Source organism: Anabrus simplex, chromosome 2 (assembly GCF_040414725.1).
Source record: "Anabrus simplex isolate iqAnaSimp1 chromosome 2, ASM4041472v1, whole genome shotgun sequence".
In the NCBI taxonomy this organism is placed as follows: Eukaryota; Metazoa; Arthropoda; class Insecta; order Orthoptera; family Tettigoniidae; genus Anabrus; species Anabrus simplex.
The window spans coordinates 1,025,086,501-1,025,110,777 of record NC_090266.1 but is presented as its reverse complement, the minus strand read 5'-3'; the positions used below and the strand labels follow the sequence as shown (position 1 = coordinate 1,025,110,777).

At 42.1% G+C, this 24,277-nt stretch overlaps 1 protein-coding gene across 3 annotated transcripts in view; it reads right to left on the bottom strand.

The window, feature by feature from the left end:
* Positions 1 to 24,277, bottom strand: part of Cpr (Cytochrome P450 reductase) — a 576,566-nt gene that overhangs the window by 255,355 nt on the left and 296,934 nt on the right. The gene's annotated exons all lie outside the window — the stretch shown is intronic.

The window sequence follows — 24,277 nt, the reverse complement described above, 5'->3', positions numbered from 1 at the left end:
AATAAAACTGAACCACGGCGTCTCCGAAGACCGTAAAAGTAGTTAGTGGGACGTAAAGCAAATAACATTATTATTATTAAACTGAACCACATTCTGAGAATCTACAGAGAGTAGAGTCTGAGGTACCTTTAGTCTCGGACAAAGAGTCCTTGACACACAATGGCTCTGTGCTGCAGTATAACTATCCAGGCATGGATTGCCAAGCGAAAAATGATGAACTGGCCATTCTATGCAATATCCCCCGAGTTGTCAGCGCTTTTTAAAATAATTCTGTTCACTGAATGTACACAATATCACCGACAATGCAGATGTACGAACTCAGTACTAGGAATTAAAGATAGATCCACAACCGAACGGGTTAGCTCAGTGCGTGGCGGTACGGCTAATTATGGTTGCTAGCTTCGTATTCGAGAGAGAGGTGGGTTCGAACCCCCTGTCGACCATCCACGAAATGGTTTTCCGTGGTTTCGTTATTGCAGCTCCAGGCAAATGCCGGGACGTTACCCTTCTCAAGGCCACGACCGTTTCCTTCCCATTTGTAGCCCGTAAAATTACATCTACACCCACAGACAATATCCTCACACAGCGGTACATGTAGACGACATGCATGAGGTGCACCGGGAAAAGCAACAACAGAACAGGCGATTCGAATATGTCCTCAGACACTCCCGGTACCAAAAGCCGTACGCTGTAACAACAACAACAACAATTTTTCAAATTTCCACAAAGGTTCGAAAAGAAGGCAGAAACACAAAGAAAAAATAAAGGGGCAGACAAAGTGAACGCCGAAGAAAAGTGAACAAGAGAAAAAAAACTGAAGAGATTTTGCAATCCAGTTTGGGTGAATTCTGAGTTTAAGGTGACCTTAAATTCGTAGTGCTTTTAGTTACACCAAGAAAACTGTTAAAGATGTGATCTAAATGGGGGCGGTACGATTTCCGAAATCTAGATTTACCTCAAGAGGGGAGTATATTCAATGCTTATGTAGAAAATACAAGCTGTTTAAATTAAATTACTTTCTTTCTTTCCTTATTTCTTAATCTGTTTACCTTCCAGGGTTGGTTTCTCCCACTGACTCAGCCAGGGATCCGACCTCTACCGCCTAAAGGCCAGTGCCCCGAAGCGTCAGACTTTGGGTCGGGGATACAACTGGGGAGGAGGACCAGTGCCTCACCCAGGCAGCCTCACCTGCTAGGCTGAACAGGGGCCTTGTGGGGGGATGGAAAGATTGAAAGGGATGGGCAAGGAAGAGGGAAGGAATTGATCATGGCCTTAAGTACCATCCCGGCATTTGCCTGGAGGAGAAGTGGGGAAACCCCGAAAAACCACGTCAAGGATGGCTGAGGTGGGAACTGAACATACCCCTACTCAGTTGACCTCCAGAAACTGAATGAAACCCGTTCCAGCCCTCGTACCACTTTTTAAATTTCGTGGCAGAGCCGGGAATCGATCCCGAGCCTCCGGAGGTGGCAGCTAATCACGCTAACCACTACACCACAGAGGCGGACTAAATTAAATTAATCGTACATTATAAAATAATTTATCTATGTAAAATGATGCACTAGACTTGTTAAATGAACGCTACTAAGACAGTAATATTGATATTAGTATCCACAGCCATGCGCGGCAGCTCATTTTGATCGTGATAACAGAGTGACGTATACACTGGCTTATCAGGAAGGCGGCCGCTGTTCAAGTCACGACCAAAGCAAGTGGGATTTTTAAAAATTAAGAGCCGAGGAGTGGGAATACCAAAGGAAAGAAAACCACGAGAAGAAAGTAATTAATATTCCCTAATGTGTAAGTCTAAACGTTTTTGCAAAGCACATCAAAATATTCATCCCGGAAGAAAACAGGTGATGAATATTTCTGTCACAAAAGCTTTATATACCTCGTACTGTGATATGGTCTTTTGTAAAAAAAAAATGTCTTGCTCCTTGCTTGTCCAATATACACTGTGCCAATAAACTTGCGTACTTATATTATTGTTACACGCAAGCCCCAGGATCGAATCTGCCAAGTTGGGATCAGACGGCCAGCGCCTCAACCGTCAGCACGGCCCTTCGGTATTTATCGGAAAGGATGAGTAAGCAAGGCCGGTGACCACCATGCCGACCAGAGTAGTGATGGGACATTCGATTCATTTGATTCCGTTCACGTTACTGAATCGATACAGTGATCCGATTCACGGCACATTAGTCACCGCTCCTACTGCATCTGTGTAGTATGTACTGGTAAGAGAGAAGCAACAGCATTCAGTGCTCGCTGCTGCCATCTGGTCTTCATACTACGAACTCCTTTCTTAGAAAAAAATGATAGTCACTCTAATACATCGAAGGTTTACGGCAACGCAGGATGGGAAAGGTCTAGGATTAGGAAGGTAGCAGCCATGGCATTAATTAAGGTATAGTCCCAGCATTTCCTGGTGTGAACAAGAGGAAACTACGGAAAACCACCTTAACGGCTGCCGACGGTGGGATTCGAACCCACCATCCGCCGAATGCAAGCACATAGCTACGCGATACTAACCGCACGTCGAAATCGCTCAGTCATTTTTGAGAATATGCACTTTTCTATAGCAGAGGATTTTTTAAATCGTCATATTTTGTATAGGCTACCCGAGATGTACAGTAGCCCGCTGGTTTTCTGATTCAACATACTGTTGGTTAAGTTATATTGCCAGTCGGGTCACTTACTGTCCACATATGATTGAACTCGGTGTGCCATGGCTCACCGTATGCCTCGCTGCAGCGGAAGCCCGGCTCTCCGCCAGTGTCCAGTGTGCCGATAAGGAGCCGTGTGTATCTTGTGTCTCACTGAGCCGTGCTCGTTCACGATTCTTTCGGTGTGCCATGGCTCACTGTATGTCTCGCTGCAGCGGAAGGTCGGCTCTTCGCCAATGTCCAGTGCGCCGATAAGGAGCCGTGTGTATCTTGTGTCTCACTGAGCCGTGCTCGTTCACGATTCTTTCGGTGTGCTATGGCTCACTGTATGTCTCGCTGCAGCGGAAGCTCGGCTCCCCGTCAACGTCCAGTGAGTGCGCCACTCAGCACTGTCCGCTGGGAGTAAACTGAATCGTGTGCCGTGAGCTCGCCATTCCTGTGAATCGATTTACTCGGACACTTAAATGAATCGATACACTGCTTCGAATCATGCATTCAGTAGCCAACACTAGACCAGAGGTCATGCCGCGGCCTCTGCTTCTACTGTGCTTTTTAACCGGGTTTCCTGTGTGCCTTCTCAAACACGAAACGAGAACCTTCCTTCTCAAGCCACACCGCGAAGATACTAGCACTCCATCACCAGAACATGAAAAGGAGGCTAGCCGTGAACAGTCAGAGTGAGTAATGGGAGTGGGATAGCAGTACTGGTGGCTGCAGTCGGTGTCCCACCGGAGTCAAGAGTATCGTCGTGTACTGAGTGGAGTACCGTGTGTGTTCCGACATGGAGTCGGTGTTTGGAACAGTTGGTGTGAGTAGATTTGGAGCAGTGTTAATTATCGCTTTTGTGAGGAGTACTGTAGCGGTCGTCAGCACTAGTGAGCTGTTCCTATTATGTAACCGCTGTTTTTAGTATTCTGTGTAGAGTAGTTCACTGTGTAGAGCGGCCACGTGAACTGACTGTATGAGTGGTAGAATTCCTCTAGAGTCGAGCCAAGGAACAGTCGTCGTGTGTTGTTGTGATCAGCAGCCCTGTGTTCAAGCCTGTCTGGGTGCAACTGTTATGTCTGTGAAATGACTTAGCGCGAGGAGCGAAACTGAAAGGTGAAGCCCGTCAAGGATTATGGCACGTTCCAAGTAAAGACTGCCCAGCAGGAGTCCTGCTGTGAGAGCCTTTTGAACAGACAGGAATTAGTGCAGTGTGGTAATTCATGTTTGAATATACTGTAAATTGTGTGTATATAGAATTAGAAGTAGTCAGTAAAATATTTACTATGTATACCAGCATCTAACGGTAAGTAGAATGGTCAAGTCAGACGAGCAAAAATGAAGGGGCTGGCATCTCGATGTACCACAAGATGTTTGGAAAGAAAGATGCCAAATACGGAGTATAAGCTCCATAAAAATATTTTAAATTCACTTGTAAAATCCAGAGCACTGTATGGGGTAGAAGTATGGGGCACTGAAGAAAGCAGGAAGAACTAGATGTGATAAGCAATAGATTTTGAAAAATAATAATGGGGTTACTAGAACGCACAGCTTAAAGTAGAAGAAATGAGTATACAAGCAGATATAGCCAGAAATATGATAAACTATTGGTTAAGATATATATATATTTGCTATTTGCTTTACGTCGCACGAACACAGATAGGTCTTATGGCGACGATGGGATAGGAAAGGCCTAGGAACGGGAAGGAAGCGGACGTGGCCTTAATTAAGGTACAGCCCAGCATTTGCTTGGTGTGAAAATGAGAAACCACGGAAAACCATCTTCAGGGCTGCTGACAGTGGGGTTCGAACCCTATCTCCCGGATGCAAGCTCATAGCTGCGCGCCCCTAACCCCACGGCTTGGTTAAGATTAAGTAAGGGAAACGGGAGGGAAATATTGAATTTAACTTCCAACATCAGGCGAAGCACTTAAACGATGATTACTAAGGAAAGTGAAAAGGATGCTAGACAAAACAGGAATGGGAAACTATTGGGATAGAGCGATTCAGAACAAAGATAAGATAGTGAGTATGAATGTAGCTATTGAGAAGCAGATGATTATGGCAGAATTTAAGACGAAAACATTATAATTTTGCGAAATTATTCAAAAGTTGTAAAGAAAGAAGAAAAAAAATAGGTAAGTAAGAGGCATGGTGTGGTGGTTTTTTGGGTTTATATAAGAAAGGTCTAAGAGAGGAACATGACGAAACTCGTTGTGTATTCTGTGGGAAATCAATGCAAGTGGCTCATCTATAGAGAGCATGTAGGGAGACTGATTCACTTAGTGTCGAATATTTGGATATTGCATATAAAGTGAAAATAGAAAGAGAGAAAGAATTCCATGCAATTGTAAAATTATTAAATAAAGAGTGAACTGCATCGGGAAGAACAGCAATATTTTTCTGTATTCTAAAAAATGTGGCAAAAGAAAATTACAGAAAACAAAACTAGCACTAACATAATCAATACATTCTTCTCCTAGAATATGTTATTTATACAATTTGCTCTACGTCACACCGGCACAGATAGGTACTATGGTGACGATGGGATAGGAAAGGCCTAGGAATAGGAAGGAATCGGCCGTAGCCTTAATTAAGGTACAGCCCCAGCATTTGCCTGGTATGAAAATAGGGAAACCACGGAAAACCATTTTCAGGACTGCCGATAGTGGGGCTCGAACCCACTATCTCCCGGATGCAAATTCAAAGCTGCGCGCCCATAACCGCATGGCCAACTCGCCTGGCCCTAGAATATGCAACATTGTTTAACATCGAAGACAAAATTTAAAAAAATTAGTAGTAGATGCAATAAACACTATTGGGTTTAAGTATAATTTAAGGTAGTAACACATACAAATTTTGGCCGGTTCTACCATCTGCTGGTAAAAAGGCTGGCAGCTGCCCGGGAGGTAAACTACCTGGAGGTGTAAATCGGCTGGTACTTCGGCTTGCGTCCAACCACCTCCGCGCAAGCGCTAGGTAGCTACCAGGAGCTAGACACCGATATACGAAGTTGGCTAGACTGATTTTCAGCGACTTCTCGCTTTCGAGTGTGGTGCTATCTATCGTCAGATGCATGAAACTCATTTCGATTGTCTTATTTCCCTGTGCTTGCGTTTGCTTATTATCACCAAAAAGCCTAATAAGGGGAGTTTTAAGAGGTATGGACAACAATTTATGTCAAGCTTTTGTGATTTTAATCTATGATCTTCAATATCAGTACCTAATCGGGATTAAAATCTTGAGATTACATTTTCTTACGCCCGTTATAACTTGTCATGTAAGGCAGCCTTTTGAAAAGTATTCTCGTAGTAGATTGGTCAAGTCGCTCGCTCCATAATAGAAGGTACGCAGGTTTTCATCGTATTTCTAATTTACATTTTAAAATGTATTTTCGATCCCTGCCGTTGTTCTTAACTCTCTTTCACGCGCTTCCATATACGTAGGCCTATGTACACACACATCTTCTTTACGGACGTATTGCCTTTGAGCATTCTATCTGCAGGCTTCTGTGAATTGATTAAGTATCTCCACGATGCTCTATTTGCAAATAGTTCTGTGACCTCGTTTAGTTCAACCTGCTTCCATTTATTGATAAAGTATTTCATTCTAATGTTTAACTTTATGAAGATAAAGTTGGAAGGTACTGTAAATGTAGAGAACTAATCGGGATAAATATCCATTCATAGGAAGAGGAATTCGGGAATGGAATAGTTTCCAATTTCTTCGAAATAATCTACAAGAAGACTATGTAAACAACTAATAGGGAATCTGCTACCTGGGAGACAGTCCTATGTGCTATCAATCATAACATCACTTTCTATAAGTAGCATGCATATAAAGCAATTTCCTAGTAGACATAATACTGCGATTAAATATTTCAATGAAATATATTATTAACAAAAGAACGTATGAATAGAGGCATACAGATTAACACAACGCTAATAATCGAAATAAAAAGATTCGTCATAATAAAGACTCGAACCTGCATACCTCGTATTACGAAGTGAGCGCGTAGGCCATTACGCTACAAGAACACTCAAATAGTGGGGGTACGCTACATACTATATATTAAGTTATACTTCGTGTCTGAAAACTGAAAAAGTAGAAAACTACAGCCCATTTGAAATGATTTACAAATATATTTTGATTTTATATCCTTTTAAAGTTTCTTTACGAAAGCTTGACTTATATAATGTGTTCCCTGCGCTACCGATGCGAGAGGCTGGTGTGACCGTTGCAACACAAGGGAAGCATTAATGTTCAAGATCCTGCAATACAATATCGGCCACTGTTACAGCATCATGCTTTTTTTAAGTATACTAAGCTAATTTAAGTTGTATGTCACCAGAAATACAGCTAATAATGTTCAACTCTCAAAACTTGCCCGGCAGGTAAAGTCTTATCGGGCCCTCGAAGTGGCCGATAAATTACGCGCCCGGTAACTACGATTTATGCTGCCGATAGCGCTACCTGGGGGTGGTCGAACGGAAACATCCTTTTACGCGGAGGGCAAATTACGCGCTACTTTACCAGTAGGTGGTAGAACCGGCCCTTTGTCGAATAAAAATCAAATTAATGTACAAAAGAATGGACTGCAATAAATGAATGCTCTTTCCCCAGTTTCATATGATCCGGAACTAGGGAATGGGAGTATTCTATATTCTATTCAGAATAAGACAAATACTTCATTACGTATAAGACCATACCATGGGGTAGTGCGTACAAAGTAACAATGAGTTCGCTCAGTTTTTGTGTCAGGAAGTGTAGAGTTTACAAGGAAGTGGTAGTATTTCATTCAATCAATAACTTTAAGGCACAGGCTATTATGGACTACGCAAAGCTCTGTAAGTCAATACGATTGAAATTCAGTAATAGTTACTGTTTCGTGGAAGTTAGCGTACTGTTGTTTTAATATGGTAATTACCAAAATTCCTACCAAACGCTGAAGCAGCAGCGTACCGACAGAACAGAAGTTTACATTCACATATTATTTGACTTCTGCAGCAAACTAAACTCCACTAGAACTGGTGAGCAAGACTGCCCGCAAAGGCCACGAACATTCACTTTGCTTAGCTAAAATTAAATTGTGTTGTTCAAATGGGAACGCATCACCTTACATTAAAACAGTATTTCAACGCAGACTATTCTCATTTCAGGTCTAGTCATTTTAAGGGCGTGGAGCATGAGACCAGTGCGAATCTTAATATTTCCTTAGTTCGGGTTATGATTTGGACGGGTAGTCCGTAGCAATGAGCAAAGTACCATTCCTACATTTTCCTGAAACGACTAGGGAAATCCATGTCGACGATGGCTTATTGTATGATTCAAACCTATCCTCCTCCCGAATCCAAGGCTCTAGAGCTGAGCAACTCTAGTCCATCAGAGCACGTAAATTCCAAGAGTTCTTAAAGCAACCATTCCAAGAAATGTCAACATTAAATTTGCAAATCTTAGACCGACATAACAGAACCAATCCCTTAGAATTGTACTTTCCAGTCAGTGTACAATAACTTCATTTTCTCAACGAATTATAACTACTTGACTACAGCTGTTAAGATAATATCTATCTGGAACACTTTCAACCGATTGTATTCGGCTGAAAGTTCTCCAACGAAGCAATTTCTGAAATGAAGTTATCACCGTTAATTCTTACCACAAGGTAGTCGACGGCAGGATTGAAAAAATTAATTTTATCTTCGAATTGCAATCCACGTTGTTGAGTTCATTAACAAGAAATGAAGTGACGCCCTGGCATTCACTTCCCTGTGACATATGTTGCCATTTAACGTCTTCAAAGACGTAGTACTAGTATTACTGTACTTATAACATGAATTGAGAACATACTTTTTCTTTTAAAGGAGGATTAAAGTTAGATGCAATACAACACACACTGAAGTTTCCGGTAGACATGAATGGGACACGAACTATTTATACTTGTGTAACCAATAGGAGGATAATTCAACTTCCCTGTGGCTGGAATTCTGTATCCATGATCCTGACCAGTGATCCACCGCGATGTATCCCTGTTACACATGTGTCTTCAGTTATGAATATTCTGCAAGGGTGAAAACATGCTTCTTTTACCTAAAAGAAACGTGTCGCGGGAGAGTATTTGTACTCAATGCATATTGTTAAATACAGTGTAAGACGTTAAAAATAACACAGCTTCTTTCATGTATGGCAACAAATTACTAGAATATTTTTCGCCCCTTCTAGTGCTCCAGGTCTTGAACCCGCTTGTTTCGAATTACTGCAGTAACGCTTTGTTAAAAACATACATTCAAACATCTCACGTGCTTCCATTAGTCATCTTACAATAATCGCAACTGTGACAACGTTGTAATCTGCTACCAGCAGTATTCAATCCCCACTGGTTGAGGGTACTCACTAATAAAGACATGAAAGCTCTCTGTCAGACTGCCTTGACCGTGCGATGATAGGACGTCGCGTCATTTCCTGCTGATGAACTGAACGCGGGAGCGTAAGGTTAGGGCGTGCAGCAGTTGTAATGCAGGCGGGCCTCGCAGAAAAACTAAAATAGGGCGGTTTTGTAAAACGACACGGTCCTCACCAAAGAGCTGCACCAAAATATTTACAGCAATGATAATAAATTGATACCGAAATACCTAGTTAGAAAATGATATTTTCTTGATGTGCTGAAATCCTATTATGCACAAATTTTGCTGAACATTTAAATTTGGTCGCATTCTAGTTGTGCGGTTTGATATTTTTCAAACTTCATCTTAATAGTTTTTATTTAATTGAGCTTTTTTTGTTTGTTTTTTTTCAGTGCTGTAATCGAAAGAATTATTATAACAGACTTCAGTATCGGTTACAGAGTACAGTTCTGTAGTTACTGAAAAATGAAACCAATTAATGTTAATTACGAATATCAAAGTGTTTCATGTTTGTCAGTTCAGCAGCTTACCCATTAAGCCACGGAGGCAGACAAATAAAACATTTAAAAATCTCAAATAATGAATAATCCCTTTGCTTGTAAAACTTAACAGTAGTCACGGGAAGGCACTGTCTGCCGAGATGGATCATCGCCGTATTCACCGCGTGGCTGCATCTGCTGCAGCCAATAGAGCTTCACTTGGCACCAGCGGGACACAGCGAACTGTAACAAATCGATTACTTGAGGTACAGCTCCGAGCAAGACGTCCCGTAGCGTTCACGCCACCAAGTCCGATATAGTACATTTGATTACGGCAGTATATTGCATATTTATAGGCTTTACATTTTATTTGAGCGAGCCCAAATTTTTATTTTGGCAGGCGTTATGCCCCTGGCCGAACAGTGTAGCATTCTAGACAATAGAGCATACTGGGCCGAAGCAAATGAAGGACTGCTTCAAACAGCATTCAAATTAATTTCAAATACCCTTTAAATTGAAGTAAGTATCCTGTTCGAACGCTCGTATTTTCTCTCATCCGTGAATAAAATCGTTGCTTCAGACAGCGCTAAAGGTTACACAATTAAGCTATAGGAGTTCGGGAGTTCGTTCCTACAACGTCCAACGCCCGCAAAGCATTCCTTATACCCTGTATACACACTACACTTTGAACTGAAGCATGCATCATCATCATCATCCGGCTGTGCTGCAGTTTCCTTGTCCACCACCAGACAGCGGAGGTTACAGTCATACGAACATTCCTCCTAAAGTGTGGCATAGAGAATAATAATCTGTCTGAAGGGATGCAAATAAAATTATCTTTCATTTTGTACCCAAGCTGTAATGATGCTAAACCAGCACTGAACAATGACGGACACAGCAGTAACAGGATTGCTCTTACAGTTAAGAAGTGCAGGTACCGATAGGCCTGTATGGATGAAAGATTATGGAATGATGTAAAGGTATACAACAATATCAAAACTAAAACGTAGCAACTATCTATATGACGTAGGTCGAGTCATAAGTCATGGCAACTTTCTCACGGACAGGAGACAACACGGAAAATCTAAGATATGCATTTGGAAACGTACGATATGTACTTGCGTATGATGCCACTAGATGGCGTGTGTAAACAACAGTGTGGGTCTAAGCATGCCCCCAAGTTCAGTGTGTGAGTGAGAGCGTCACAAAATGGAAGTCAACAAGCAGGAGCAACGATCGTATATTAAAATAGCAGTTCTCCGCGGCAGAATTGCACTCCAATGCCATGCACAGCCCATGTGACTATGATCTAATCCGCGAAGTCAAGAAGCCATTACGTGGACAACGGTTTACTAACAAAGAGGACATCGTAACAGCATTTCGGAAAGAGGTGTCACACATTAGCGATACACATGTAGCGACTGGTATTCAGCGCCTGCCCCACCGCTGGCAACGCACAGTGGAAAACTTGGGTGATTATTTCGAAGGTCTAACCAGTGGAGACCTATCCTTTGTACGTAGTCTTGTGTATTTGCTGTCTATACCATAATAAAACAATGTTTACCAATGGCCTGTGTTCTGTCACTTTCCTACGAGAATCTCCTGAAGTTAGAATTTGTCTTCAGGCACTCTGCATAAGTACATGCCCTATGTTTCCAAATGCATATCTTAGATGCTCCGTGTTGTCTCCTGTTCGGGAGAAAAAAAATAGTTGAGAAAAAAAAAATAGTTGCCCAAATGCATATCTTAGATGCTCCGTGTTGTCTCCTGTTCGGGAGAAAAAAAATAGTTGCCATGACTTATGACTCGACCCTCGTATGTAGTCTGAATATATAAAACAAATAGGGATATATTAAACTTTAATTTATAACTGATTTCTTTATAGATGAACTTTGCCGGGCTGAGTGGCTCAGACGGTTAAGGCGCTGGCCTTCTCACCCCAACTTGGCAGGTTCGATCCTGGCTCAGTCCGGTGGTATTTGAAGGTGCTCAAATACGTCAGCCTCGTGTCGGTAGATTTACTGGCACGTAAGATAACTCCTTCGGGACCAAATTCCGGCACCTCGGCGTCTCCGAAAACCGTAAAAGAGTAGTTAGTGGAACGTAAAACTAGTAACATTATTAATAACATTATTATTAGGTGAAGTAAATTATTTTCCCCGTTACAGTGCGAATTTGGTTTTATAACTTGTACTTGATCACATTTCTTAACTGGTATCTTAAAAAAAAGACATACTGTATGAAGGATGTTTTATTTTCGAATATGTTACCTTCATATGTATAAAAGGGTCACTGCACGCCAGTGGTTCCTTTTTTTTTTCCTATTTACTTCGCATCGACCGACAAGTCTTAAGGCAACGATGGTATAAAACAGGGCTAAGACTGCGAAGGAAGCGGTTTTTTTTGCTTTACGTCGCACCGACACAGATATCTTATGACGACGATGGGATAGGAAAGGCCTAGGAATGGGAAGGAAGCGGCCGTGGCCTTAAGGTACAGCCCCAGCATTTGCCTGGTGTGAAAATGGGAAACCACGGAAAACCATCTTCAGGGCTGCCGACAGCGGGGTTCGAACCCACTATCTCCCGATTACTGGATACTGGCCGCACTTAAGCGACAGCAGCTATCGAGTTCGGTGCGAAGGAAGCGACCGTGGCCTTAATTAAGGGAGAGTCTCAGCATTTGCTGGGCTGAAAACGGGAAACCATACTCAGGGCTCCCGGCAGTGGTTCGAAATTCGTGCACCATCTAATCACACAATTAGTATAATCCTTCTCTAAAACCTCTCCTCTTCTATCCTCAAACAACAGCACATGTTCTTGTAACATCAGATTATGCGACTTGTACAGAAGTGAAAATGAAAACCTACAACCTGTTTTCCAGTCATTGACCGGGTCAGGGATGTAATGAATGAATCATATATAGGCTATTAGGAGGATGGGGTCGTCGCTCCCAAAGTGATTAATGAGTGACTGATATATGCTATGAATGAGAATGGAGAATGTTGCTGGAATGAAAGATGACAGGGAAAACCGGGGTACCCGGAGAAAAACCTGTCCCACCTCCGCTTTGTCCAGCACAAACCTCTATGGAGGGACCGGGATTTGAACCACGGTATCCAGCGGAGAGAGGCCGACGCGCTGCCGTCTGAGCTACGGAGGCTTTTGTACAGAAGTATTAAATTAAATAAAGTTTTAAAAATACTGAATGGTTTACTAACAATTAACCATGATAATGTAGAATGTCAAGTATATGCAAGGCTTTAGTTGGAAAATTCACTGGTGGAAAATGAAATCTCAACACCAACAAGGAGATGTGCTTAATAAACGAAATTCGGGAGCCGTGGTTGCACATCTGAGATATGACACCTATTCAAATTTGCACGCTAGTCAACGAAGAGTGATGCTACCAGCGCCACTACGATCTTGCAAAGCAAGTTTGCTTTCAATACGTGTTGTAAATTCGTAAGCGTTAGTTATCGGGCGAGTTGGCCGTGCGGTTAGGGGCGCGCAGCTGTGATCTTGCATCTGGCAGACAGTGGGTTCGAACTCCACTGTCGGCAGCCCTGAAGATGGTTTTCCGTGGTTTCCCATTTTCACACCAGGCTAATGCTGGGGCTGGACCTTAATTAAGGCCATGGCCACATCTTTCCCACTCCTAGGCCTTTCCAACCCCATCGGCCCCATAAGATCTATGTGTGTCGGTGCGACGTAAAGCCAACCTAAAAACAGGAAAAAAGTGTTAGTCATCGCCCAGTGTTGACGTTGTGAAGTACGTTTGAGTGAAACATGCCTTTAAGGAAACGAAGATGGCGGTATCAGCATCTTACCGAGTTTAAACGAGGCCATGTAAGAGGGCTATGAGATGGTGGATGTTATTACTGCGTTACTGCAGGAAGACCTGACAGGGATGTACCCACAGTGCATCGGTGTTGCCAACAATGGTCACGGGAAGGCACTGTCTCATGAAGACCGGGCTCCGGCCGCAAACAGGCCACTACCGAGATGGAAGACCGTCGTATTCGCCGCATGGCTGTTGTGGATCGTACTGCATCTGCAGCTTCAGTTGGCACGAATGACACAGCGAACTGTAACAAATCGATTTCTTGAAGTGCAGTTCCGAGCCAGACGTCCTGTAGCGTTCATGCAACTAACTCTGAATCACTGCCATCTGCAACTTCAATGTGAAGCTAGAACTCATTGGAGGGCGGAGTGATTTGTTGTGTTTTCAGATGAGAGCCGTTTCTGTCTTGGTTCCAGTGATGGCCGTAGGTTGGTAAGGCTGCCACATGAGCGCTTGCAACCAAGATGTCTGCGACTTCGACACACTGGATCTACTGTACACCAGGAGTTATGGTCTGGAGAGTGATTTCCTTTGACAGCAGGAGCACTTTCGTCGTTATCTCAAGAACCTTGACAGCAGATTTGTAAGCCAGACTGGTGATTAAAACCGGTTCTGCTACCATTCATTCGCAGTATTCAACGGGGTGTTTACCAACAGGATAACGCTCGTTTTCATACCGCTGCTGTCACCCAACCTGCTCTACAGAGTGGCGACCAGTTGCCTTGGCCTGCGAGATCGCCAGACCTCTAGCCTATTGAGCACGTATAGGACATTAATATTTTTATTTGTAAGATGGACTACGGATAGAGTATGAAGGACCTGTATGTGGCATGACTTTTCGAGTGAATGGTCAAGGTAGTGGCCTTCGACTCAGTGGGTCTTGGGTTCGATTTTCGGGCTGTTCAGGGGTTGGGTAAGAATACTCCCCAAATGCCTAAAATTTATTTTAGAACTTTCTAGACAATCCAGTATATCATATTGGTAATAAGAAATAACTTACAATATTGCTGTGCATGTACTTTGGTAGACATCGAAATATGACGTCCCATCGCCGCAAACATCTTCACTTAACAGAAGAAAAGGGACGTACATCTTAGTCAACACTTGGTGTAATGGCAGAACACCGACGCTTTGTTTGGTGACGGTAGGCTTAGTAAACTTGGTCACGGAAAGGACTCAAGGAAGTAAGTACTCATTGACGTCGAGTGTTTGCGAACTTTCACAATTTCCTCGAATCTCCGCCGCGGACATAAGGATTCTTGTGTTTTTGGAGCATTTTAAGGGCGTAATGGTGTAACTGAACAAGCTGTTAAATTCCTAACTGCACGAGAAGAACCTCAAATCTGCTATAAAACTAAACAGTAGTGATAATTCAGATACGTTAATACCACGGCTTTAGAATCCTATTTCACAATTAATTGAGATTGTTATACATTGTTTCATCTTAAAGGCTTAGAATATATTTCGTTATCGGTAAGGGAAAATAATGCGAGCTGCTTCTAAATGACTGTTGCAAACCTGATTAATGTATCCGTGGAATTAATTTTGTCAATGCCCGTTTCAATCCAAAATTAATTGTTGTATTCTCGCATTTCGTTCTAACTGAGAATGATGTCAGCAGCTATTGAATCTCCCCTTCTTGTGAGTAGGTTAGATATGGACCAAGGCATTCCTCCACGCGTTGAAACCCGCAGTACTTAGGGGCCTTACCTATTCAATTTAAGGCCACGTTCCACAATATTTCAGGTTTACAGGCTGATCTACGAGGTTGATATCATTATGACGTGTACTGGTAGGTGGACGGGTTTAAAACAACGGTGATCATTCAGTCAAGGACTTCATATACCGGGTGGTCCACCAGCCCCTTGCCTTGGGTTCAGAAGGTCCTGGGTTCGATTTCCGGCCGGGGCGGCGATTTTAACCCGTCTGGTTAATTTCTCTGAATCGAGGACTGGGTGTTCGTATTTGTCCCAGCACTCTCCTCTTCATACACAGACAACACCGCACTACCAACCACTACAGAAAGATGCAGTAGTGTAAACATCCCTCCACACCGAGCGAGCGGCCGCGTGGTTTGGGGCACGTGGCTGTCAGCTTTCATTCGGAAGATAGGGGACTCGAATCCCACTTTCAGCAGCCCTGAAGATGGTTTTCCATGGTTTCCCATTTTCACACCAGACAAATGCTGGGGCTATAACTTAAGGCCTCGGCCGCTTCCTTTCCGTTCCTAGCTCTTTCTTATCCCATCGTCGTCATATGCCGCGTGTGTGATGGGGCGACGTAAATCTAATTTAAATAAAATCCCTCCACATAGGGTTCACGTCAGGAAGGACATCCGGCTGTAAAACAAGGCCAAATCTGCCTGTGCAACCACAACCAAGGTGGTGGAGAAAGTGCCAGAAGAAGAAGAAAAATAAGAAGAAGAAATAAACACTAATTATTAAATGAACAATAGGACACTGGGATCACTCTTAATTGAATAATAAATCTTTAGTAAATATGTAGAAATATCTCACGTTGTCGAGCAGCTAGATGATTTTTCATAAATTTATCAAATCTGTAAACATTTCAAATAATTATGGATTTTCCTTACTTCCATTTTAAAACAAATTAGAGAACATTTTCTGCCGAGCTGCATCCCCACTAGACCGCTAAAAATTGACCTTTCCATTTAACCCGTTGAGCTGTAAAAGGTACCACTCAAATAATGTATGAAAACTTGTTATTCGATAACATCTACAGCGTTTATATTTGCTTCTACAGCTTTTGTTTTGGGAAGGCCATCCGCTGAAGGAGAGTCCTCCCACCCACCCCCACCCCAAAACTCGTGGTTGTTTTGGTTGTTCAGGGATGATATTCTCCAACCAACAGCTTTATATTAATGGATGACGATAATTCGCGTGTCCATCGGGCAGTTATCGTTAACAACATGTCTCTTGTCGGTATCACCCAAATAACGAGAGAGGTCTGCCAGATCCTCAGACATGAACACAAATGAACATGTGTGAGATAAATTGAAACAATCTGTTTACGAACATTCCGATCAACCGCATAATCTGCACGACATACGCAGTATTGCCAGTGAAAAATGGCACAAATTGCACCTAGAATAGTTTGATGACCCAGTGGACGGTAGGCCTATGCCAACATGGATTCAAGAAATTATGTTATCCGATCACCGAGAAGTGCTATAACCGAGCGAGTTGGCCGTGCGGTTATGAGAGCACACCTGTGAGCTTGCATCCGATAGATAGTGGGTTCAAACCCCACTGTCGGCAGCCCTGAAGATGGTTTTCCGTGGTTTGCTATTTTAACACCAGGCAAATGTTGGGGATGTACCTTAATTAAGGCTACGGCCGCTTCCTTCCCATTCCTAGGCCTTTCCTATCCCATCGTCGCCATAAGACCTATCTGTGTCGGTGCGACTAAAACAAATAGCATAAAAGAAGTGCTATCCAAAAAGATTGATGTGAAATCTGAGAAACCATTTGTATGATTTTGTACGGAAAATGATTAATTCGTTTTCGGTGTAAGTGTAAATTAGTGCAATTATATTAAAAGTAGACCTACCTATTTGTTGTATCATGGGCAATCGCAGGTGGTGCAAAATATTGATATGTGTACGGTACTTATATCACATCCAAGAGATAGGCACCTTTCCCACAGCACGAATTATGGCAAGAAACGTAAAGACAAGAAATTTCAAGCTGGCTCCACCGACAAACTCTTAGTTGTTTAGCAGAATGGCTATGTTTGGATTATCGGATAAGCATTCACCTCTGAACGGTCCGGCTCCATGGCTAAATGGTTAGCTTGTTGGTCTTTGGTCCAAGGGTACCGGGTTCGATTCCCAGTCGGACTTTCATTAGTTAATTCCTATGGCGCGGGAGCTAGGTGTTTGTAACGTCTTCAGCATTAGATTTCATCTTAGATCGGGCCCCATCCTCACAGACGCTCAGGTTCCCTCTATGATGTCAACTCGAAAGACCTGCAACAGGCCCTTATCATTACCTCTGAAGCGAACAGTACAATAATTATGTTTCAGATGAACGCACAGAATAGTTTCTGGTGTTGGAGGAGAAACAGGCTATCTTTAAACTGTAGGTCTGACCTTGCAAGGAGGGTAGTATTTTCGTAACACAGTTGGAGAAGAGGCAAAAGAGTAATCTACATCGTTGAGGAATTTAACTTTTTTCCAGAATCTTCATTTAACCATGGCCACACGACAGAACAGACTTAGAGATTCTGACCAGACAGAGAAAGACGTAAGCTCTGAACCACGCCCATCTGAGCACAGTTTACTGCAGTAAATATCAGGATAATGACTATTCTTGTACCACGTGATAAATTTGCGTTCAATCTCTGTGGAAACCATTTACAAGTCTTCCTCAGACAAGAGAAGTCAAAATGCGCGTCCTGGGATCGTTTATAATCTTCAAATGTGTGTGTCACGTGGTAAAAGAACAAGAAGTGCAAATCCACATACGAAAATAACCAACATCTAACTGTAAGAGAATTACATTCCTTCAGAATCTAAAGGTAAGCAAGAGAGTGGTTTAATGACAGTGTCGATATCATGATCATAGCTACAGGACCTCCAGTTCTACGTGGATCTAAGTCGTCGAATAGAAATACGACAGAAAGAAGCACATTACTACAGATTTCTTGGCCAGTCAATACACGGAGTTTTAATCTACACTTTGCACATACAAGTATGAACATCTATGTTTTAGAACGAGTTTTAATGGTAACATTCGCTACAAATTGCCCTGAACACTGCACCTTCATAACATAACACGAACAATGCAAGTTTTATGGCCAAGTGAGTAATGGACAAACAAAGACAGAACAAAAAGCCGCGGCACAACAGCCCATCAGGGCCTTGGTTTGCTGAGACCACTGCTGCCCAGCCAGAGAGAGTAACACAAGAAATTACGAAAGACCATAGCACGAGACGGGCTACAGACACCGACTCTTCCATACAACACTCCACTCAGTTGTGTGCAAGTTTTGGGTGTCTCAAGACATGTCCCAGCAACCTAGTTCTTCGCCAAATCTTTCTCCTCTCACTTACATTATTCAAGATTTCCTTCATTTGTGATCCAATCTACCTAACTCATCTTCAACCTTCTTCTATAACAATAAATTTCAATGACTTCGATTCTCTTTCTTTCTGCACTACAACACGTTCCACATCAAACTCTTCAAAAACATTTTTCTGATATGCATATAAATGACAAAAATTGCTTACTTAAGAAAGGGGTAGTCTACATTATGTTTAGACCCTTACTTCTGCCATATTTGTGTATTATTCTACGTAAGTATCAATATTCATCAACACTCTAACACTTTCCCTATTCCGATATTTCGTGCATTAACTGATTTCATTAGACTAGATTCCTTGAATTTTATTTATTTATTTATTTATTTATTTATTTATTTATTTATTTATTTATTTATTTATTTATTTATTTATTTATTCGTTTTAATCTTGTACTCTTTCTTCAAGACGGTTTATTACATTCAGCAATTCTTTCAGATCCTCTGCAGACTCAGATAAAATAATATCGGCAAATCTAGAGTTTTTATTTTCTCTCCTTGAACTACGATTCCTTTTCCGAAGTTCTCCTTAACTTTCTTTACAACCTGTTCTATGTATGTTGTTAAACAGGAGGGGGACAAACTTACTCCATTGCAGGTAGTTATTTCTATGTTGCATACCAAGATCTTATCACTGAAGTTTGATTCTTCTACATATTGTAGATAATCCTTATTGCTCGGAATTTGATCCCAATCACCTCCAGGATCTCAAAGAGCTTGAATAAATCAACGTTATCAAAGACATTTTCCGGATCTATAAATGCCATCTTAATTCGATCTTCTAAGCTAAGATGTATAGTCAGTTATCGCTTTGCGCGTTCCTAGATTTCTTTGAAACCGAAACTTTTCTCCCAACTCAACTTGTCTGTCCATTCTTCTCTAAATAAGATTCGTGTTAACATTTCGCATGCGTAAGATACTAAAATAATTTTGCAATAGTTCTTATACATGTCAGCGCTTGCTTCCTAAGGTATATCTAGCGATAAGTCGTTTTTAGAAATCACATACCGGTTGCACTTCTATTGATACACCTCACACACTAAATGAAGTATCTTTGCCTTACAAGCAAATAAGAATTCTGAAGATGTCATAAATTTCAAGTGACTTGTCTCCCAATGCTGTATGAAATTCTGGACTCAAGACTGGTAACAAATTTTGATGATCTAGACTAAATTTGCTGCGAGTGGAAGCTCAAAAATCGAAGTACGGGTGCGGATAAACTAGCCGCTCGTTAAAAATGTCCTTCACGTTAGCTATACGCAATGTATTTTAAACGTGGCTAGTTTATACACTTTTACAGCGTAGATTACTCTGATCTCGGTAAGTCAATTCTTCAGTTGATAATGCCGAGAAACAAGGAAAGAAGCACATCTAACTTCAGCCTCCACTACTGAGTGTTCCACTAATTGCCTCAACATTCTTTCCTTCTCTCATAAATAGCATACATCAATATCCTGGACTCTTCCTCATCCTGATGAATTCAGTGAAATGTTTTAAACCCGTCCACCTACCAGTACACGTCATAATGATATCAACCTCGTAGATCAGCCTGTAAACCTGAAATATTGTGGAACGTGGCCTTAAATTGAATAGGTAAGGCCCCTAAGTACTGCGGGTTTCAACGCGTGGAGGAATGCCTTGGTCCATATCTAACTGTCCTACTCACAAGAAGGGGAGATTCAATAGCTGCTGACATTCTCAGTTAGAACGAAATGCGAGAATACAACAATTAATTTTGGATTGAAACGGGCATTGACAAAATTAATTCCACGGATACATTAATCAGGTTTGCAACAGTCATTTAGAAGCAGCTCGCATTATTTTCCCTTACCGATAACGAAATATATTCTAAGCCTTTAAGATGAAACAATGTATAACAATCTCAATTAATTGTGAAATAGTATTCTAAAGCCGTGGTATTAACGTATCTGAATTATCACTACTGTTTAGTTTTATAGCAGATTTGAGGTTCTTCTCGTGCAGTTAGGAATTTAACAGCTTGTTCAGTTACACCATTACGCCCTTAAAATGCTCCAAAAACACAAGAATCCTTATGTCCGCGGCGGAGATTCGAGGAAATTGTGAAAGTTCGCAAACACTCGACGTCAATGAGTACTTACTTCCTTGAGTCCTTTCCGTGACCAAGTTTACTAAGCCTACCGTCACCAAACAAAGCGTCGGTGTTCTGCCATTACACCAAGTGTTGACTAAGATGTACGTCCCTTTTCTTCTGTTAAGTGAAGATGTTTGCGGCGATGGGACGTCATATTTCGATGTCTACCAAAGTACATGCACAGCAATATTGTAAGTTATTTCTTATTACCAATATGATATACTGGATTGTCTAGAAAGTTCTAAAACAAATTTTAGGCATTTGAGGAGTATTTCTACCCAAGCCCTGAACAGTCTGTGAATCGAACCCAGGACCCACTGAGTCGAAGGCCACTACCTTGACCATTCACTCGGAGTCATGCCACATGCAGGTCCTTCATACTCTATCCTTAGTCCACCTTGCCAGAAAAAATAAAACTTTAACCCAGTAGAACTTCGTTGGCTTGGAGGCAAAGAAGTTATAGAAGAGCCATTTAACAGCGCTGAAATCGCCCAGTGATTTTCTGAACGATGAACGGTAGCGAGAACGAAACGAGTGAAAATATACTCAATGCCAGGTCAATAATGGTGGGTGTGTTAAGACATCACAGCCAAACTCGTGCTGGTTATTGCCGTACCATAGACGCGAGACTCGGTGAAATGTTGCATGTCTGTCCTAGTCGCTTTCTTCAGTTGGATGGAGTAGATACTTGAAATGATCGTCTGATTATGTGTTGTATGTTGAGTATTCAGCCCGAAGACTGGTTTGATCCTCGACAGCTCCGCCATCAGCTATCACAGATGGCCTAAGCATCACTGAAGGGGCATACTATGGAAATGAGTGAGGTAGTTTCCCGCTGCTTTCCTCACTGAACCTGTCTGCCAAGACAACTGAAATATAGGCACCAACCGACCCTATGAGCGACATTTCAACACCATTCGTAACAGGGACTGGCTGCAGGAGTGCTATTACTAGCATCGTTCATACCTCAGTCACTGTCGTATTGTCAAAGCCAAGGATGAGACAGACAGGTCAATGAAAGCAAGAAATTTGTTCTAGCCCATACCAGAAGACATAGTGTACGGTAAACGCTAGATCTCACCAGCACAGGCATTATCGTCTGATTATGTGGAAGAAACTCTTTAAAATACAAAAATAATCCTCTCTGCGCGAATATTCCATTTGGTTTGTAGTTCACATTACATTACATATATACATTATCATTATAGACTGTTATGCCTTTCAACGTTCAGTCTGCAAGCCTCTGAATCTACTAAACGTCGCCACAATCTTCGATTTGCAACTAGTGTTGTGGCCTCATTTAGTTCTATACCTCTTGTCTTTAAATCGTTAGAAACCGAGTCTAACCATCGTTGTCTTGGTCTCCCTCTACTTCTCTTACCCTCCATAGCAGAGCCCATTATTCTCCTAGGTAACCTATCCTCCTCCATTCGCCTCACATGATCCCACCACCGAAGCCGGTTTATGCGTACAGCTTCATCCATCGAGTTCATTCCTAAATTAGCCTTTATCTCCTCATTCCGAGTACCCATCTGCCATTGTTCCCACATGTTTGTACCAGCAATCATTCTTGCTACTTTCATGTCTGTTACTTCTCACTTATGAATAAGATAGCTTGAGTCCACCCAGCTTACGCTCCCGTAAAGCACAGTCGGTCTGAAAACAGACCGATGTAAAGATAGTTTCGTCTGGGAGCTGACTTCCTTCTTACAGAATACTGCTGATCGCAACTGCGAGCTCACTGCATTTGCTTTACGACACCTTGATTCAATCTCACTATATTACCATCCTGGGAGAACACACAACCTAAATACTTGAAATTATCGACCTGTTCTAGCTTTGTATCACCCATCTGACATTCAATTCTGTTGAATTTCTTACCTACTGACATCAATTTAGTCTTCGAGAAGCTAATTTTCATACCATACTCATTGCACCTGTTTTCAAGTTCCAAGATATTAGACTGCAGGCTTTCGGCACAGTCTGCCATTAAGACCAAGTCGTCAGCATAGGCCAGACTGCTTACTACATTTCCACCTAACTGAATCCCTCCCTGCCATTTTATACCTTTCAGCAGGTGATCCATGTAAACTATGAATAGCAAAGGTGAAAGATTACAGCCTTGTCTAACCCCTGTAAGTACCCTGAACCAAGAACTCATTCTACCATCAATTCTCACGGAAGCCCAATTGTCAACATAAATGCCTTTGATTGATTTTAATAATCTACCTTTAATTCCATAGTCCCCCAGTATAGTGAACATCTTTTCCCTTGGTACCCTGGCATATGCTTTCTCTAGATCTACGAAGCATAAACACAACTGCCTATTCCTCTCGTAGCATTTTTCAATTACCTGGCGCATATTGAAAATCTGATCCTGACAGCCTCTCTGTAGTCTGAAACCACACTGGCTTCATCCAACTTCCTCTCAATGACTGATCGCACCCTCCCTTCCAAGATGCCAGTGAATACTTTACCTGGTATACTAATAAATGAGATACCTCGATAGTTGTTGCAATCTTTCCTGTTCCCTTGCTTATAGATAGGTGCAATTACTGCTTTTGTCCAATCTGAAGGTACCTTACCAACACTCCATGCTAATTTTACTACTCTATAAGCCGGGCTGAGTGGCTCAGACGGTTGAGGCGCTGGCCTTCTGACCCCAACTTGGCAGGTTCGATCCTGGCTCAGGCCGGTGGTATTTGAAGGTGCTCAAATACATCAGCCTCGTGTCGGTAGATTTACTGGCACGTAAAAGAACTCCTGCGGGACTAAATTCCGGCACCTCGGCGTCTCCGAAGACCGAAAAAGTAGTAGTCAGTGGGACGTAAAGCAAATAGCATTATTATTATTACTACTCTATAAAGCCATTTCGTCCCTGCCTTCCCACTATACTTCACCATTTCAGGTCTAATTTCATTTATTCCTGCTGCCTTATGAAAATGGAGTTTATTTACCATCCTTTCCACTTCCTCAAGCATAATTTCACCAACATCATTTTCCTCCTCCCCATGAGCTTGGCTGTTCGCAACACCACCAGGATGATTTCCTTTTACATTGAGAAGATGTTCAAAATATTCCATCCACCCCTCCAGTGATTCCCTGGGATCTATTATGAGTTCACCTGAATTACTCAAAACACTGTTCATTTCCTTTTACCCTCCCTTCCTAAGATTCTTTATTACTGTCCAGAAAGGTTTCCCTGCTGCTTGACCTAGCCTTTCCAGGTTATTACCAAAATCTTCCCATGACTTCTTTTTAGATTCAACAACTATTTGTTTCGCTCTGTTTCTTTCATCTACGTACAAATCCCTGTCTGCCTCGGCCCTTGTTTGGAGCCATTTCTGATAAGCCTTCTTTTTACGTTTACAAGCTGCTCTCACTTCATCATTCCACCCAGATGTTCGCCTTTTCCCATCTTTACACACAGTTGTTCCTAGGCATTCCCTGGCTGTTTCTACTACAGCATCCCTGTATGCCACCCATTCACTTTCTATATCCTGAACCTGCTTACTGTCTACTGTTCGAATCTTCTCACTAATCATATCCATGTCCTTCTGCCTAATTTGCTCGTCCTGGAGATTTTCTACCCTTATTCGTTTGCAGACAGATTGTACTTTCTCTACCATAGGCCTAGAAATACTTAGTTCACTACAGATCAGATAGTGGTCTGTATCATCGAAAAATCCGCGG